Genomic DNA, 18724 nt, shown 5'->3' on the forward strand with positions numbered 1-18724 from the left:
CATACTTACACACTTGCACTTTGGCTATACAGTGTTCTATAACACACCACCCAAAATGAAATGACTTAAATCAAAGATGTGGGGTGCTTGCCTGCAACGGTTCCGATCCTGGTGGTACCAGCTGGGGTCACTCACTCGGCCAAATTCAGCTGTTAACTGGGCTGGAGTAGAAGGTCCAAGAGGCTTCACTCACAAATCTGTCTCGCTGCTCCTTCAGGCAGCGGCTCATTCTCCCCCAGGCAAGCGGAAGCTTCCTCACGGCCTGTGGACTCAGTATAGTCCCACGTGGAAGCTGGCTTCTGAGAGGGAGGAAGCAATAGCTGCACGTCCTCTTGCAGTCTGAGCTCAAAGCCCCAGAATTCACTTTCTTTGAATTTTATTGTCCAAAGCAAGTCACAGAGGCAGCATGACTTGAGAAACAAGAAGCAGACCCGACCTCTTCCTGGGATGAATGGTATTTGTGCATAAAAAGGGAGGTTTGTATAGCTGCCATCTTGGAGACGACTTACCACAGTGATTCCCACCCAGAGTTGTCTGCAGATTAGAACCATCTGGAGATCTTTTAAAAGGACGAAAGCCCGGGCCTCACCCTAAACCAATTAATTTGCAGTAGCTTCGTGGGGTGTAGAATACAGACACCTGTTTCTTGCTTTTTAAAGTTTCCCAGGTGATTCCAATGGGCAGGCAAGTTTGGGAACCCTTGATCTACCACAACTTGTGAGAAAATAGGTTTAGAAAAGCAGAAGGCTCTAACCAGCAGTGCCTCAATTACACTTGTTTACTTGTCATTTCACAGTATGCTCAGTGGCCTGTCTTGAAACCCACTATGGGTTTAAAATTTAAGCAAAATACCAATCACTTCAAAGCACAATAAAGCTGCCATGATAAGCTAGCCTAGCATGCCTCCTAGGGTGACTAACTTTCCAGTTTGCCTGGAATAGAGTAGTTTCCTGGAACACAAGACTTTCAGTGCTAAAACCAGGAGGATCAATCAGTCACCTTAACATTGCCTTATCTTCTTCTGCTACACTTGTCATGTCCTGATGAGTTTTGTTTCTGAAATGCAGTGCCATTGTTTAGACCTGCATTTTCCCAAAATCAGTGACCTAGGCCAGTGTTGCTCCAAGTGTGTTCTACAGACTTGCAGCGTTAGCATCACCCGGGCACTTGTTATAAATGTAAATGTTGGGAAATCCCGACACTGAGTCAGAATCTCTGGGAGTAGGGCCCAGGAGTCTGTGTTTTAAGAAGCACTCGTCTGGCCTGCCATGCTTCACCTTAATCTATCTCTACCATCCCACATAAGACAAAATCATATTTCTGATTCACGTAAACATAGAAAAAGCATAGCAGGGAGATTCAATCAGTGTTAATTGGCCAGAGATGCCTTGACAAAGAGCAGCCAGCATCTTCAGACACATACATGATAATCATCATTTTTGGCTTCGTTTTGGTCAATCATTTATTTGAGGAGCTGTATGAAAAAAAAATTTGACGTCCATAGTAAAGGCTGGAGTCTTGAGTGAGGGGGTGTGCTAAACATAGCTGTCTGCAGTTGGCCTGGCCTGTCTCTTCCAGAACACACCAAAGCTATCAGTATAAGTCAGGTGGTAAATTTTTCCCCAAATTAGAAGGAAATAATTCTCTACCTTAGAGTTAAGCAGAAAATCAAGCTATGTCTGTGACTGCATGCTTAGCTTTCAAGTTGAATTTATAGTAAAAACCATTTAGGCTTCAGTAATTTAGAAATTATGCTTTGTTGAACTAACTTGGGCTGAAGTTTACCTACGTAGGTATGACGAAGAGTTCCTCCAAGCAAATTAATACCCTAAAATTTTAACCACCTTAAAAGAGAAACAGATGTTTTTAAGGACTTACCTGTTTATATTCAACTGATGTTAGTAATTACATATGAGTCTTAGTCATTCATGAAAGAAGAGGCTCTAGTGCAAAACACTTTGTTGGTACTATTACTGCATGAACTGGAAATAAAACCAAGGTATTTCTGAAAACACACCTAGTGAAATTCAGACTTTTTCCAAATCAGACTAGTCTTCCTGTATACAAAACAAAAATTTCAGCGGGATTTCTTTACCAGCAAATAACATATAACTTGATCCCTAATACACATGTGGGGACAAAGCTCCAGAAAGCAGTTTCCAGGCTCTCGGCCTCACATAGAAAGGTGCAGGCTCAGGTAGTAAATGGCCATCAACTGTGATTGGATGGCCATCAGCTGTGGCTAGTTGGCCGTCAGCTGTAACCGTTGAGCCATTGGCCACTAATATAACTGCTGGGGCTATGCTAGCAAAAAAGAATGGGGGCTATCAAGAGCAGATTGCAGAGAGGTGGATGCCGCCGGCGAGAATATAGTGATATGACTCCCCTACTTATGGCTCCATGGGTGTTCCTTTTTGGCCTCACCATGTCCTGCGTTCTTATGTGGGGAGCGGGAGCAGAGACCCCGCCTGACACCTTCCCTGACAACACAGAAGCAAATGAAATGTCAAAAGCTCTTTTCAAAGCTCATCTGTGATAAATTATGGCTTTTATTTCTCATGCATTTCACAAACTTCATATTTAAAGTCAAAGAAAATGACCAGTTAACCAAGATTCCCCCTGCGTAAGATAATATAATCAAAGGTACTCTAGTAAAGGTTGAAGATCTGTGGAAGGAGGTGGCTCCTTCAGTATTTCTGAACTGCTAGTCAAAATCCTCCCCCTACAACACTGCAGGTCTGAAAGGAGGTGTTTGAACTGCTCCACCCACACATTTCGTGGGCAGCAAAAATACATATTTTAATAACATCGTCCACAAACATAAAAAATACAGGAGATTTGGAAAACATCTTTTCAGCAACAAAATCACTTTCCCATGTTATAATTACATGAGAAATAAGTCTGTGAGCTTTACTTTCCCTAGATAAATTTCTAAAAAGAAAACAAACCATATTCCTTCTGTACATAACCATAAGCAGATTTTAACCTATGATGTATTAACCTCTGATGTATTGTATCAGAAGACTTCTATTCCATAAATGACCAACTGCTGTTTAAACATCTCTGAGAAAATGTAAATAAGTAATTTCATTTTTAACGGGGCAAATGTGACTTCTCTATTCTTTCCCTGTTCAAGAGAAACATCCAGCAATACTACTGACTGAACAAGCATTGTGAAACTGAGGATGAAAGTATTCTTCTGCCACTTCCCATCTACACAAGCTAAGTTAATCAACCTAGCTTCTCTTTCTGATCCCTTCCCTCTGGGGAAACCCCCTGAACTTCTCTTGGGCTTTGTCTCATAGCCAGTACCAAGATGGAGTCCTGGAGATCAAAAAGCTTACACAAAGCCACCTGAACGGAATGAATTGTCAGTTTAAGTCGAGAGGGAGCAAAGATCCCAATAGGGAAGCGAAACTTGGCAATCAAATCAAAGCAGGTAGACTCAGAATCAAAAATAAAGCCCAGCCCCACAAAGGTGGTGAACTTGACTGACCCCTGAATAAGAACAATGAAAGGACAATGGAAGAGGCTGGAAGACAGATCATGGCAGTGTCCTGCAAAGAGAGTTTGCCTTATTAAAAAGCATCTGCTCAATGGAATCTTAGAGTTCATTCATAAAATAAGAGTAGTAATCTCTACCTATTTCATAAATGTATAGCTGTTATGACAATCACATGAAATAATTCTAAGTGAACATGATCTATACTCCATGAATATATGTGCAAAGACAAGGGACCATCACTACTTCTATGTTCACACCACTCTTTCCAGCACTGAGTTGAGCGACTGGCTTTGGGGTCAAGGGGGCCTGCAGCAGAAGTGAACCTATGAATAGGTATATTGTCATTGTCTATTTATCTGCATCCCTAACTAGACTGATTTCCTTGAAAGCAGGGACTGTGTCTTAATCATCACTGCATCTCTATTTACATATAGTAAGATATTCAATCACTGCTTATGGAATGTTGAATGAATAAATTCTGAATCCTCACTGTTATTCAGACTCCTGGCTGGTAATGAATTATGTACAGAAATACAATGTGGATTAATGTGAGAAATGAAACAGCAAATGACCGTGTGCCCAGAAATAGTTTCCCATCTGCCAAAAATGGCCACTACCTTACTGCCAGAGCACTGGTTCCTCAGGATAAGGAGCCTAAATTCTTAGCATTGGAAGCATTCCCTGAAAGGAGGAACTGGCAGTTAAATGCTTTGGAAAATGATAACAGCTAAACTTTACTACGGCCTTATCATATGCCAGGCACTATGCTGAGAAGCTTCACATTATTATCTTATTTAAAACTCACAACAACAAAATAAGGAGGTTTTATTATTATCCACATTTTACAGATGAAGAAACTGAGTCTCTGAGAGAAGTTAAGTGATTGCACCAAGCTGTATGTGGTAGAGATAGGATTAAACTCTAGGTCTATTTTATTCCAAAGCCTACATTCTTAAGTAATACTGTACCCGGCTATACAGAAAAGAGAGGTCCTTGGGTGTTTTTCGTTAGTGAGAATAGGATGGTCTCACCCTAACACCATGCAAAAATAGGAGAATGCTTCCTCCTCCCTCCCTCTCTCCCTTTCCCAATTCCTGCATACATACCAAAAGCTAGTCACTGTGCTGGAGCTAGAGGTACACCAGTGAATAGAGACAAGGGGTGGCTATTTGAAGAAAGGAGACACACAGGTAAACAGATGTGAACTGCAATGAGAGGGTGGTTGCTGGGGAACTAGATTTCCGCAGGATGATAATGTGGCAACAAGAAAGAACCTTGTCAGGCTTGGCACCGGGAGGGTGTTGTGAAGACAAGTGCTGCAGAGGAGACCTAGCAGGATGATGGGATGGGACAGCTGGCATGACGGCCTCAGTAACCATTTCCTACATGAGATGTCACAAAGGACAACACAGCCTGAGCTCCTGTGTCGCTGAATGGTAGGAATGCTGTGGCCAGTCCCAAGTTCGTTACTTGGTGATGATCAACTCACTGGCTTCAAAGTGAATCTTATGGCTGCATTTGTACCAATGCCTCGGATCCTTTCATTCAGCCCCTCGGTCCTGTCTCTTCTTGCTGTTTTCTCTCTGTACCAGCACCTAAAAGTTCTGCTGCATTCGTGGATGACTTCCTGATTTAGCTCAGGTCTCCCTTATGTTCCTTTTCTGACCCTCGGGGCTCTCCTGGCTACTCTGTGTCTTCATGGAGTGTCACGTGTGAGTACCCAGAGTTACTCAGAAAAGACAGAAATGGCAAGAATATTCTGTGTCTTCTTTGCCATTTCTGGCTTCTCTGAATAGCTCTGGGTACCCACATGTGACTGTGGTCCTAAAAACCCTGCTCACAACCCTGCTAAGGGACTGGGACTACCATCAGACTTGCTTCAGCCTCAGGACACATTGAAAACTACACAGCTTCAATCTTTAGATAATGGCAGGGTTCAGATACTGAGGATATTTCTCTCTAGTTCCTCTCTAGTTCTCAGTTTCCTCTCTAGTTCTCCACATCTGCATTGTCTATGTATTCTTCTGTCATGTAATCCACCAATATTTATTGATAACCTATTCTACTTTACACTCTGCTGGAAATAAAAAAGACAAATAAAATTTATCTATTTAAAAGGAATTCAAAATCTGACACTGACAACTGAGCAGCGGAATTTGAATTATATCATCCACGGGTTCAGAGTTCTACATTTATGCGTCTTGTCCCAAATTCTCCCTCAAGTTTCAGACTTATGCTCAGTTCCCTACCTGACATTTTTATGTGGCTGCTTAATATCATTTCAAAATTAATGTATCTAAAATATGATTGTCTTCTCTTCCCATTCTTCTTCTTCTCTATAACAGCATCAATATTCTCATAGTCAAAAAAAAAAAAAAAAAATCCAGGAGTCACATTTGATTCCTCTTCTTCTCTACGAATAATCCTTCAATGAGTCCTGTCCATTCTACCTCCAAAAATCTGTCCTAAATCCATCCACTTCTCTTCAAGTCCATTGTCACCACTCTGATGCACAAAGCGCTATTACAGACCAACAGAGCCCGTGGTGCATGTGAAAAAAGGTGTCCTCCCTCCAGGCCTTCACAGCCCAGCAGCAGGAGGCATGCTGGCAAGTAGAGCATGGGCTGGATTTCAGCTTCCACTTGACCTCCAGGCTGGTGCTCTGTGCAGTAAATAACCTACAGAAGCACAGTCATGTTGCTGCCATCATTTTATCTCTACTACTGCAGTGGCCTCCTAGGCACCCCTCTAATAGTCTATTCTCCACATAGCATCCAGAGTGGCCTCTTAAAATCTTAAATCCAATCACTTCACTTCCCTGCTTAAAACTCTTCATTCTTTACCTTGACCTACAATGCCCTGCATGATCTGGTCTCAGTCTACCTCTCTGACCTGCTGGCTCACCTTTACTCCGACCATCTTTCTCTTCCTTAAAAACATAAAACATCAAGCTTCCTTCCCTTTGACTGAGATGTCTTCTTTCCTACATTTCACTTTTGTGGTGGAACAGGATTAGATAGAACAGGATTAGTCTTAATATTTGATTCATCATACACTCTCATCATTAGTCCATGCATGCCCTGCCTTATTTCATTATTTACTAGTTATTTTTAATAATATAATAAGAAAACCTGGCCCTACCAGCCAACACACAGCTGGGACTTTGCCAATGACTTGCCTCTAACCGTGTGGTCCCCCTGCTTCTCCCCACCTAAGGTAACCATAAGTACAAATCTCAAATTCTCATGCTCTTGCTTTTCTATTTAAATAATGTTGTTGTATCTACATGTATTCCTAAATAGTTGGGTTTTTTTATTTTAGTAGTTTTTAGTATTATAAAAATTATCATGCGATATGTAATCTTTTAGAAAAATTTCACTCAGTATTGTATTGTTAAAATCCAATTACATTGTTGTGTCCCCTATTCATTTTTGACTACTATATAATATTCCTCTGTGTGCCAATATTGCACTATTCGTCTACTCACCAGTGATGGGCATTGAAATGTTTTCCAGGTTTTCATTATTGGGAACCAGAGTATTATTAATATTCGTGTACATGTCTTCTGTTGAACACGTGTAAGAGTTACTAATAAGTATAAACCTAAGAGAGTTGAAGTATTAGCTCACAGGTATATAAATGTTTGAATTAGGATATAATGCCCAACTATTTTCCAAAGTCATTATACCAGTTCATATTCCCACCAACAATGTTAGAAGGTGCTATGAATCCAAAGCTTCTTCAACCACTTGATATTGTCAAACTTTTAAATTTGGGGCCAAGCAAATGGGTGTAAAAGGATATTTCCATGTCTCCTTGACTTGCATTTCCATAATTACTAAAGATAGAAACTATCACTTCAGATGTTCACTGGCTATTTCTATTTCCTCTCCTCAATGCTTCAGTGTCTCAGCCTAAATGTTTCCACCACAACGAGAATGTTCCTGACCACTCGCCATGTGAAGGTTGCCAATCTCTAGTATATTACTCTGTTCTCTCTTCTTTGTGGCGTCTACTACTACCCGAAATTACCCAGTTTATTTGTTGATATATTGTCTATGTCCCTCAACTAAATTGCAAGAACCAAGGGCTTTGGTTGCCTTGTTCACTCCTCCATCTCCAGTGCCTAGAACAGTGCCAAACTCAGAGCAAATGGATGAATATGTGATGACAGAGGTATGTAATGCATTAAGAGTTGTATTCTAAAGTCAGAAGCTCTGAATTTTATTATCAGCTCCTCCACTTACTAGCTGTATAATCATGAACAAATTACTTGAAAAATATGTTCCTGAGTTTCACCACATGTAAAAACAAGATAATAGTACTCCTTATTTCATGGAGTTGCTATGAGGTTTAGAGTTAATACTAGTAAGTTCTTAGAACACCACCAAAAATATAGCAAGTGCCTGATAAATGTCAAGTATTATTATTAATGTGTGATTTTTTATTACTACTCCATGGTTTGCAAGCACAAAGCACCAAACTAGCCTGGACCCAATGAGCTTGCTCCTCTCCTACACACTCTAGACCACCCTCCTCTCATTCCCACAGCCTCAAGGAAAGTAGAGGGGCGTTTGATTTTCCAGAGAATGGTCTGATCATCCCACACAAGAAGTTAAACACAGCACAGGATAGGTGCTACACGATGCTTGATGAATAAATGATTCATAAACCCTCAATGCATACACCCTACAATCCTAGCATTACATTATCCATGGAGTCAGGATAATCTCTCCTCTCCCTTTATCTGGTTCATATTTTCAAAGAGGGGAAAGGGAAATTAGAAAAGGGGATGGCTAAGAAATATAAGTAGACTAGGTAAGGAAAGAGGGGGGAGCAGAGAACTGAGGCAAAAGAGCAAGGGTGGAAGGGGAAAGAGTTGTGGGGGGATGGGAAATTTCAGATAGTACTGTGGCACTGGCCTCTAGTGTAGAACATTAAAATGCTGAAAATAAGAAAATAAGGGAGTCCCTCCACCAACTACCCTCCCGGGGCAATTTCTCTTTCTAAGGTATAAATAGGCGCAGGGAAAATGTAGACCAGAAAGACAGGTGGAGAAGGGATCAGAGACCCAGGGTGGGGGAGGGGAGAAGGGGAAGCCCAAGGCAAACTTCACCATCTTGCCTGAGGATGGTCCCCATTAAATCTGTGGCCCCCAGTCAATGTCACCTTAGCTGCGAGCTTACCTTGTTCTGCAACCAGGAGCCCCACTCCATTTGGAGCTTTCCGTGCCCCAACGTGGGAAACGCGGCCTTGGTTAAATGCGCCAAGAGGTGAAGCCGAAGTGAGATTCCACTGAGAATTCCAGCAGGTTCACTGGGAGAAACTGTTTCCATTTGAGAAGGATCAGGAGTCCTGGCCAGGGACCAGCTGCCTCTCGGGGTGTCAAATTCCGTGACAGCTCACTGCCCAGGAGAGCGCTGTCCCTCCCATCCCCACCCCCCACTCTGGCGTTCCGAGCACCCGCTGGGGAGTCCAGGCGCGCGGGGGAACCCGGCCAGGGGGCCTGGCAGGGCGAGCCGGGTCCCCCTGCCCACAGGCGGCTGGTCGGGCTCACCTTCGGAGAACCCAGCTCCTACCTGCGGGTTCTTGCTTCAGCACCAATCGTGCTCACTACTGGTGACAGGATACCCTGCCTGAACTGGGGACTCCCTCCTTCAACAGTCCTTGGCTGGCGGGGACCAGCCGGGTCCGCCAGGGCTCCGAAAGCTCAGGGTATTGCAGACCTTGAAGCTACGGAGGGGTATGCAGCCGCCAAAAATAACCACACACATACACACACACACACACACACACACACACACACACACGCACACACGCTGTTTCCCCTTGACCGTCCCTCCCTAGGAAAGTAACTGTCCTTAAGCAGCATAACGCAGCATGGGGGAGGGAACCCTGCGCTGAAATGTGAAAGCCAACATTATTTCCAAGACCAAATTTGGTGATGGTTTTAACTTTAAGGTTTGAATTTAAGTCGCTTAAAAAAAAAAAAAAAAAAAAGACAAGGACCAAATTCCCGTGTGTGTGTGTGTGTGTGTGTGTGTGTGTGTGTGTGTGTGTCTCTCGAAATTCAGGTGTTTATCAGAGCTTCAGAGGAAGGAGAGCGAGGGAGAGAAATCACAGATGGTGGTTTTCCCAGTACAAGGTTAGAAAGGCGTCTTCCTTTCCATGCCCAGCGTGCTAGCCAGCACGCCCTCCCCCGCTGACGCTGCCAGGGAGCCGCAGGCGTTGAGGGGGTTAACGCCGCCCTCGCGCCCGCCCTCCTCGCCGGCATCCCCGGGCCCAGAGCTCGCCCGGGCGGCTGGAGGAGAGCCGGGAATCTCCCGCTAGCTCCCCCTCCGCCGGGCTCTCCCCGCCCCGTTCTATTTATAGCTCGGCTGCCAGCTGCCGCAGGGAACTCACCAGCCGCGCTGAGCATTTCGGGCTCCGTGAGCCTTGCAGACAAGAGATGTTCATAAATTCTGAGAAGGGCAGAGATGTCTCTAGCCTTCTAGAGTGTGATTGCTGCTGTTCACACTGTGTTTCATATATTCCATTTCCTAGTGACGGGGTGGGGCGGGGTGGGGGGCGGAGAGAGAGAGAGACAGAGAGAGAGAGAATTTTGAGACAGGTGAATTGCAGGCAGGCAGTGTGTCATGCTGGGGACCTTTTGTTATTAGCTACCTAGAGGGGAAAAGTCCTCCATGGATTTACTGGCTTCAGGCTCATTTCTTGTTTTCTGCAACACTCAACCTGTTTAGGTTTTGTCAGTCACAGGGTCAAAAGAGGTATGAAGCTACTTCACAAAGGAATGGAAAAATCACATCCTCTATCATCTGCCTGCTTTCTGGAGGTCTGAGGGCTGTCAGCATAATACACACATCTGGGTGGTCTCTGTGTCAAATCCCACACAAAACCCCCACAAAAAAACAGTCTAGTTATGGTGTCACATATGAGTTCCCAGCCCCAGTGGATCTTGGTGACACAGAAGCAAACAATATCTACTGCTCTGAGTCTTATGTTCAGCATAAAATGAAGCGTACTGCACCAATCTAGAAGGTCCTAAATTGATGATACCTGGCTCCCAAGCTTCTGCCTTCAAGTACTCCTTCCTGAACCAGTTCTTGTGCCCCTGTGCTGTGCAAAGCCCCTGAAGGAGCCCTGGGAGCTGCAGAGAACACTGGCAGCATCTGCCCTCACAGAACTTAGCCAGTAGGTGTGAAAGGAAGCCCCGACTCCACCAGGGGCATTTCTGCAGGCCTGAGGTGGGGGTCTAAGCCCATCCGCCTCTCTCTTCCTCTCCTCTCCTTCACCTCCCATCTGCGGGCTTTTAGAGCTGATCCTAATATGGTGAGCGGTTATTATTTATTTAGCTCTATTTAATCAGAATGATCCTTGAATAGGGCTTCTGATTAATTTAACTTTCTAGCTATCTATGGACTAAGCAGAAACCCCTTTTGGTTTGGGTTCTTGTTGTTGAAAAGCTTTGGCCCTGTATTCACTTTCCTGCCCTAGCACAGAAAGGGTACTGGACATACTGTTTCTGAGACAACTCGGGATCCAGCAGTGCATCAGGGAAATGCAAGAGAAAGTCCCTGGAGCTTGTGTTCTGAGTTCATCCTGGCTATTTATATGATCTTGCATTTGTGTATTATTTCCTTACCTGTAAAATGTGAATAACAGTAATAATACATACCGCATGGGGTTCTTGTGAGATTAAATGTGATAATCTACGTACGTTGCTTAGACCAGTGCCTGGTCTGCAGTAAAGCTCAAAAGGCATTAAATGTTATTACTATTGTACAAATATGAGCTGGAGTTGATTTGGTTGAATTTGTGCAAAGAAGCATTAAATAAAATCTATTTTATCTATGTAAATCCACGATATAAGTGGGTTTCCTTTTCTTTTAAATATACTTTTAAGTGTAGTTGGCATACAATATTATATTAGTTTCAGGTGTACAACATAGCGATGCGATATTTATATACCTTAAAATGTGATCACCACAAATAAGTCCAGTGACATGTGGAATCTAAAGAAACAAAGCAAACAAACAAAACAAAATAAAAACAGATTCATAGATACAGAGAACAAACTGAGTAGGTTTCCTTTTCATTGTACTAAAGCAGATTCCCCATCATATTCCATATATTTGGGAGGCCCCTCGTCACTGACCCTGCATTTGTTTCTTCCAGGAAAAGAAAATATCCCCTCAAAAGGCCTTTAAAAAGTCCTGCTGCTAATCTATATAAGACCCACTCTGACGCCCGGGGTAAATAATCTCCTGCTTACCAGGGGTTCACTGCTATCCTGAGGATAATATTTTGATATACGAAAAATTCTTTAAACATAAAAACAGTCTGAAGTTTTCCAAGAGACTATAAATGGGAAGTATATCTATTTAGCTAAAAATCAAACCTCAACACAGGATTGTCTAGTGTCTAATTTCCCCACCTAAAAATTAGGCTCTAGAAGAACCGGGTTCTGTGCGGATGTGGTCTGCACATTCTTGCCAAAGATCTATAACATAAAGTGCCCAGAAACCTCCCCCAGGTTACTTGGTGGTGGTGGTTTTGTTCTGTGTCAAACTAGCTAAGCTGGAAAATATTTCTCAGAAACCCCTTCCCTGTGTGGTTGTGGGCTAGGATGGACTGGGAGAAATTTGCACAAGATATGGAAGGTAGAAGTGAAGCAGCAGCCATGTTTGTACTAGGAAGGTCAGTGTAAGGTCAGGTGCTGCTACAGCTTATGTACCTTGTCACGAATTTGCTGGCTCATCTTGTCAGCATGACATAGCAGCTGGGGCTGCAGCAATTCCTGCTGGTTCCTGCTGTTTTTCCAATTCCTGGATAAAGTGCATTTTAGTTCAATGACAAAGGGTACCAGCTTTTCCTACAGGTCACCAGCATCATCAGAGGTGGAGATTTAGAGGTTTTACTTTGTCCTCAGGGTATCCTTGTTCCCTCATGTCTGTACCAGTCAGGGTTCCACCAGAGAGACAGAACCAGTAGGAGATATATATTGAGAGAATTGTTGCAGGGAACTGGATTACACTGGAAACTGGCTAGGCAAGTCCAAAATCTGTAGATAGGTAATCAGGAAGGGCAGGGGAGACCCTCTCAGACACAAGGTGAAGCTGCCATCCAAAGGAGGGATTTCATATTCCAGGAAGCCTCATTTCTGCCTTTCAACTGATTGAATTAGGCTCACCCAGATTATCAAGGATAATCTTCTTATTTAAAATAAACTAATTATAGACTTCAGCCACATCTACCAAATACCTTCACAGTAAGTGATTGAATGACTGGGGATAATAGCCTAACCAAATTGGCACAAAAACTGTCCATGAAAATGTCCACTTTTCCTGCTAAATGGCCTGTCATACTGTCTTCAGGCCCAGGACCATACACGGAATGAACCCAGTAAAACATAAACGTTTTAACCCGTGTCATAGGTAGAAGGTCAACGCCCTAAAATAGATTGCTTACTCTACTTCACTCTTAGCAGACCTGCTTTTCTGATCACACCTTGACTGATATTGATACAGTGGCACTCAGGTTTGCTACTCTCTTCCCTTTCCACTACCCTGCTGTCTAGAATACAGATATGATGACTAGATGAGTGAACAGTAGACATGAGGGCAAGTGCCACACTCCAGGAATGGTGGAGAAGTGATCTGCAATCATGAATCATGAAGATTGCAAAGCAACCATACCACCCCTGAGCAGCCTACCTCTATATTTCTTTTACATGAGAGAGAAATCAATTTCTATTTTATTTAAGCCACTGCTATATTGGTGTTTACTCTTACTTGGATCAAACCCATTTTTGACTGATCTGTAAGTACTGTGTCTTACACATAGAAACACATTATAAGTAAGTATCAGTTGGAAGACTCAAGAGTTGGAGCATCATACATTAGAGTGAGAGAAAAAGTCACTGAACTGTTTTATTTCTTTTCATCTAATTTTTAGGGGAAATCTGTTGCAAGTAATCTTATATTTTACAAAGGCAGCCACTCACTCTAAAGACTTAAGCTAAGTTCCTTTAATTGTCTGGGTCTAGATTGTCACACCTATAAAATGAGAACTTTGGACCAGGTGGTTTCCAGGGTACCTACAGATCTGAAGTGTGTGATATCACCTGAGAACATAGGGAGCGCCAGAGAGAAGGGGTGCTCACCAGAACAGGAATAAAGTCAGAAAGTCAGGATGAACCAGTGCAAAACTTATCAGTCAGGTTGGAAGTTTTGTTTCCAGAAAACCTATGTCAATTGTTTTACATGAATTATCCACGCCTTCTCCATGCCTTCCTTATAATGTAAATATGGGTTGTACAAGAATTTTAATCTTTGCCGTTTTGAACATTGATACGTCCTAGAATGGCATCCCAGCACAATGTAGGCTCTCGGTAAATATTTGAGTAAATAAATGGATGAATGAATGAAACAGGTGTTAAATACCCATGTTTGATATGAGGGACAATTTCAGACTTACTGATTAAACCAGAGAACAGATTAATGGTTCAACTCCTGCTAATACCCGGCCCCGTATACTCTGAGTCATTAAATATTGTTTTACTTTCAACTCAGAAAAACTGAGGAATGAACTGATTTCCCAATCTGAATGGTAACCTATAAAAATGTTAAAGAAAATGCCAAGCAAATGTCACTTTTAGAGAAGTTTCTGACTCACTGATTCATGAAGTTATCGTAGGTACACACAGTGCCTGGCACTGGGGGCTTTGAACCATTGAGCTGCGTAACTGTAAAGAGGAATGGGCATATTCAGTATTGTAGTCATTACACTCTGTGAATTCCTGCTGTGCTCATACAGGGAGGCCACCAAACTCTATCCTCGATTTTTTTATCTACCGTTCTTGCCTCCGAGAACTTCTCCCACGATTTTTCCTCTGTTTGAAATGCTTTAGCTTATCATTTGCAACAGTTTGATCTTGAAAAATATTTTAGGTATTAGCTTCAATCACCTCCTCCAGAAAGCCTTCCCTGATTCCTTCAGATTAGAATTAGGCTGACAACTACAGAGTCCATGGCAATATACCACTCTTCTACTTAATACAGCCTTTCTCCTAGAATGCATACTTCTGCACTTATATTTATAATAAGCTTATATGTCATTGGTAAATAGGTGATAGACAGTGTCCTTGTTGGCTCATATATAATTTTTTTTCTCCAGCATATTAATGCTTTATACAAATAATAGCAGTAGGAAACAAACTACACTAATATAGCAAAATACAGCAAACCACAGAGGAATATTAATCTGTGTGTGAAATCCATTCAGTCACATTCTTCTTTGGTTGAGTTTAGCCATGTATTCTCTCTTGGAAGGGCGTATGCATGATTCTTCCTAACTCTGTACATTTTTTTCTTGGTTCCCTAATTCATCAGCCTCAACTTTTCCTTATACCAACGCCATCAAGGCATGCTTACCTTTTAATTTGCTACATAAAAGCCTATATTTTTTGTAGAGTTTATGCCTTTTAACTGTGCAATCATTTGTATTAGGATTGTAATTGCTTTCGTTGATGCTCTGGTTATAGAGTTTCATCAGTTTTAAGTGATCGGGAGGAAGCAATGAATTTTAATTTCTAACTTTATGCTCTTAAGGTAGATATTACTAAAGTACACCATTATTCAGGTCTTCTATAATTCTGAACACAGAAAGGAATCATGCTTCTTCACCACCTTGCCGATGTGAGGCTTTCCAACTCTCTCTCACCTAGAGCCACTTTGTAGGGTCTCCCTCGGCCTGAGACCCTGAACAATAATGATGAGCAGAGCTTATACTGCAGACTAATTTTGGACATCATTATTTGCTGCTTTAAACCCCTGAGATTTTTCCATAGATTAACTTGATTAATTCATAGTTTGGTGTGTGGTGTAGGATGATACCATAACAAAATCTTAAAATATGTGGTATTGGCTTAGGTAGTTTTTCTGTTGGTAATGAGGAAACTGATAATGGAAGATATAAAAATAGTGTCCATGTTACACAAGGAAAAATACTTGGTAACACTGTTGCCCACAAAAACTTGGGTGTAGCTTATGCACCAATGAATAAGCAGCAATGGGAAATTGGTGACAGGGAAGTCTGGGAAGAATTATGTAAATAGATCTCTCTGAATGGGCAAAAAAAATGTGAAGATATTCATATCCCATGTGAATATTCACCAAAGGGTGACCTCAACAGATGATTTTAATAATAAGTAGATAGAATGACCTGTTCCATGGATACCAGTCAGGCTCACGTCCCAGCCACCCCTGTCATCACCCAAGGGCTCATGAACAAAGTGGCCGTGGTGTCAGGGAAGGAGGTTATGCATGGGCTCAGCAACATGGACTCCCACTCACCATGCTGACGGGGCAATGGTCCCTGCTGCGTACCCAATCTGCCGGCAGCAAGAACAACACTGAGTCCCCAACATGACAGCACAGACTGGGATGATCAGTGGCACGGTGATCATATTGAACCACTTCCACCACGGACTCGTGGACAGGGCAACATTTTGTTCTTACTAGAAGAGCTGCTTATTCTGGGTACGGATTTGTCTTTCCTACACACGATGCTTCTGGCAAAACTACCCCCCGAGGACGTGTAGAATGCCATATCCACTGTCACACAGCCCTGCTTCTGAGCAACGAACTCACTTCACAGCAGATGAAGGGAGGCAATGGACCCAAGTCGTAGCGTTCACTGGTATTCCCATGTTTGCCACCATCCTGAAATAGCAGGCATGAGAGAGCAGTGGAATGAACCCTTGAAGTCTTGGTTACAGTGCCACCTAAGTGGGAAAGAACTTGGCCAAATTGTGTTCTATGTTTTGTGGAATGTGCAAGTTAAAAGTGATAAACTTGAATAGTTAGCTGAGATTTCTAAGCAAAGTGTTGAAGGTACAGCCTGGTTTCTCCTGACTGCATGTAGTAAAATGTGAGGGAAGATAGAGAGATAAACCAAAGAAATTGTTAGTCGCAGGGACACTACCATTTGGACTAAAGGGGACAGGCAGGATGAAATGAAGGAAGGCTGTTAGAGTTCTGGGATTCTACAGGATAGGACCATAGAACTGTTTGGCTAGCAAAATGCATTATCTGTTCAAGAAGAGAAGAATGATCCCAAGGGTGATTAAAAAATCAGCAGGGCTCCCACTGCCATCACAGATCTGAGGGGCAAGGCCATCTTCTCCTTGATTTCTAAGGGCAAGGCTATCCCCTCCTTATTTTCACTGGGCCAGGCTAATACCACCCGGTGCCTCAGGGGCAAGAATCATGCCCCAGTGGGCCTGGAGATCAGAGAGGATGAGGCTAGAGGATTATTCTTAAGCCTCAAAAATGACGGGGGTGGGGGGGAAATCTAATGGATTTGATCTGTTAGGTTTTGAATTTGCTTGGGACCCATCATCCATTTTGTCTTTCCAGTTATTCCCTTTTGGAGTGGGAATGTCTGCCCTATGCCTGTCCCACCATTATATTTTAGAAGCACATAACTTGTCTGGTTTCACAGGTTCACAGTTGAGGAAGAATTTTTTCCCTCAGAATGAATCGTATTATACCTTGAGTCTCACCTATACCTGATTTAGATGATATTTAGATGACACTTTGGACTCAGAGCTGATGCTGGAAAAAAATAAGAATTTGGGGGCTGTCAGGGTGAGTGTTTTTGCATGTGAGAAGGACATGAATTTTGGGGGGCCAAAGAGTAGAATATTATGACTAAAATATGGCCTCCAAATCCCTATGTTGAAATCTTAATACCCAATGTGACTATCTATATTTGGACATAGGGCCTTTAAAAATACAATTAAGTTTAAATGAGGTCCTAAGGGTGAGGTCCTAATCCAATATGAGTGGTGTCCTTATAAAAGAGAGAAAGAGAGAGACACTGGGATCAATGCACAGAGAAAAGACCATGTGAGGAGAAAGCAAATAGACTTCCATCTGCAAGACAAAAAGAGAGGCTTCAGGAGAAATCAACCCCACCAGCACCTTATCTTGGTCTTCCAGCCTCCAGGACTATGGAAAAATAACTGTTTGTTATTTAAGCCACCCTGTCTGTGGTACTTTGTTATGGCAGCCCTAGAAGATACTATCTTTCAAAGAATGACTGTTTAATAATGGTAAACTCCAATAACATTTAAGTTACTTGCTGTTTAGTTTGATCTTTTCAAATTTCGTTTTTCGGTTTTGTTAGGGTCCCATTTTGTTGTTTGTGTTTCGGTTTTGTTAGGGTCCCATTATTAAGGTATGGCCCTTCTTGTGTCTACTGAGTGAGTAATAAGAACTCTTACTTTGGCTCTGAGTGAGTTCTGGAAACTGTTCAGCTCCCCGCTCCCCAGTTACTCTCTTGCTTGAACATACAGAATTTCATCTTATGCATGAGCAGATGGTTATTCAGCTAAAGAGTCTAGGGAACTTATAGTCAGATTTCCAGAACTCTTTTCCATGACATTTTTTTTCCTCTCTGGGATTCTTTTCTACAATTTCTAGCCACCTCATATAACCTGAATTCGTACCTCGATCTTCACAACTCATTAAAGCAACTGCAATTTTGTATGGCATCCTCTACCTGCTTCATCATTCCAAATGTGCCTCCAGGTAGAAAGCCAGGCCATTATGAAACTCATGTGTTTCCTTTTTTTTTAGTGGTCACAATCCTGTGCTGCTTTATAGCCAATGTCTGAAAAGAGGCATTTTATATTTTTCCCAGTTTTCTAGTTGTTGAAAGCAGGTTAAATCTGGTCTGTGTTTCTCAATCATGGTCATAAGTGGAAGTCCTAATATAGTAACTTTTCAACTAAGAGAGATGATTGAAGGTGAAGATTATAAGATGTGGCTCATACACCAAAGCCAGTAGACTCAGGGTACCTTCCACGAAATCAAAAAGCAGAAAGAAATATGTAGTTGATCAATTTTGTCCATGTAGCAGTGTGGGGAATCTTGCCCTATAAAGAATGAAGGGTGTGGCTATGGCAGATAGAGTTTGCTAGAATCAAATAGGTAAGCATACTACTAAATTTTTGAGAGAGCTGTACTGATAACAGAGCCAGGAGCCCATGACTGTTTGAGACCTAAAATGACTCTTTGCCCACACATACAAAGTGATCTGATTAACTTACAAGTCTCCAGTAACAGTGTATTTTCCAATGCCCATTTCAGACTTGGCCAAGCAGTATAATAGAATAGGAAGACTCTCCAAGAGGACAGAGCTAAGGCCCATGGA

General features: G+C 42.4%; 1 protein-coding gene across 1 annotated transcript in view; it reads right to left on the reverse strand.

Annotated features, from left to right (window-relative positions):
• KCNN2 (potassium calcium-activated channel subfamily N member 2) overlaps positions 1-9148 on the reverse strand; it is a 386949-nt gene extending 377801 nt beyond the window's left edge. The window contains exon 1 of the mRNA XM_081054007.1: positions 8692-9148. The gene's annotated coding sequence lies outside the window, so the exon portion shown is untranslated. The remainder of the gene's footprint in view (positions 1-8691) is intronic.
• Positions 9149-18724: the final 9576 nt, after the last annotated feature.

This window comes from Rhinolophus hipposideros, assembly GCF_964194185.1.
Source record: "Rhinolophus hipposideros genome assembly, chromosome: 7".
Classification (NCBI taxonomy): Eukaryota; Metazoa; Chordata; class Mammalia; order Chiroptera; family Rhinolophidae; genus Rhinolophus; species Rhinolophus hipposideros.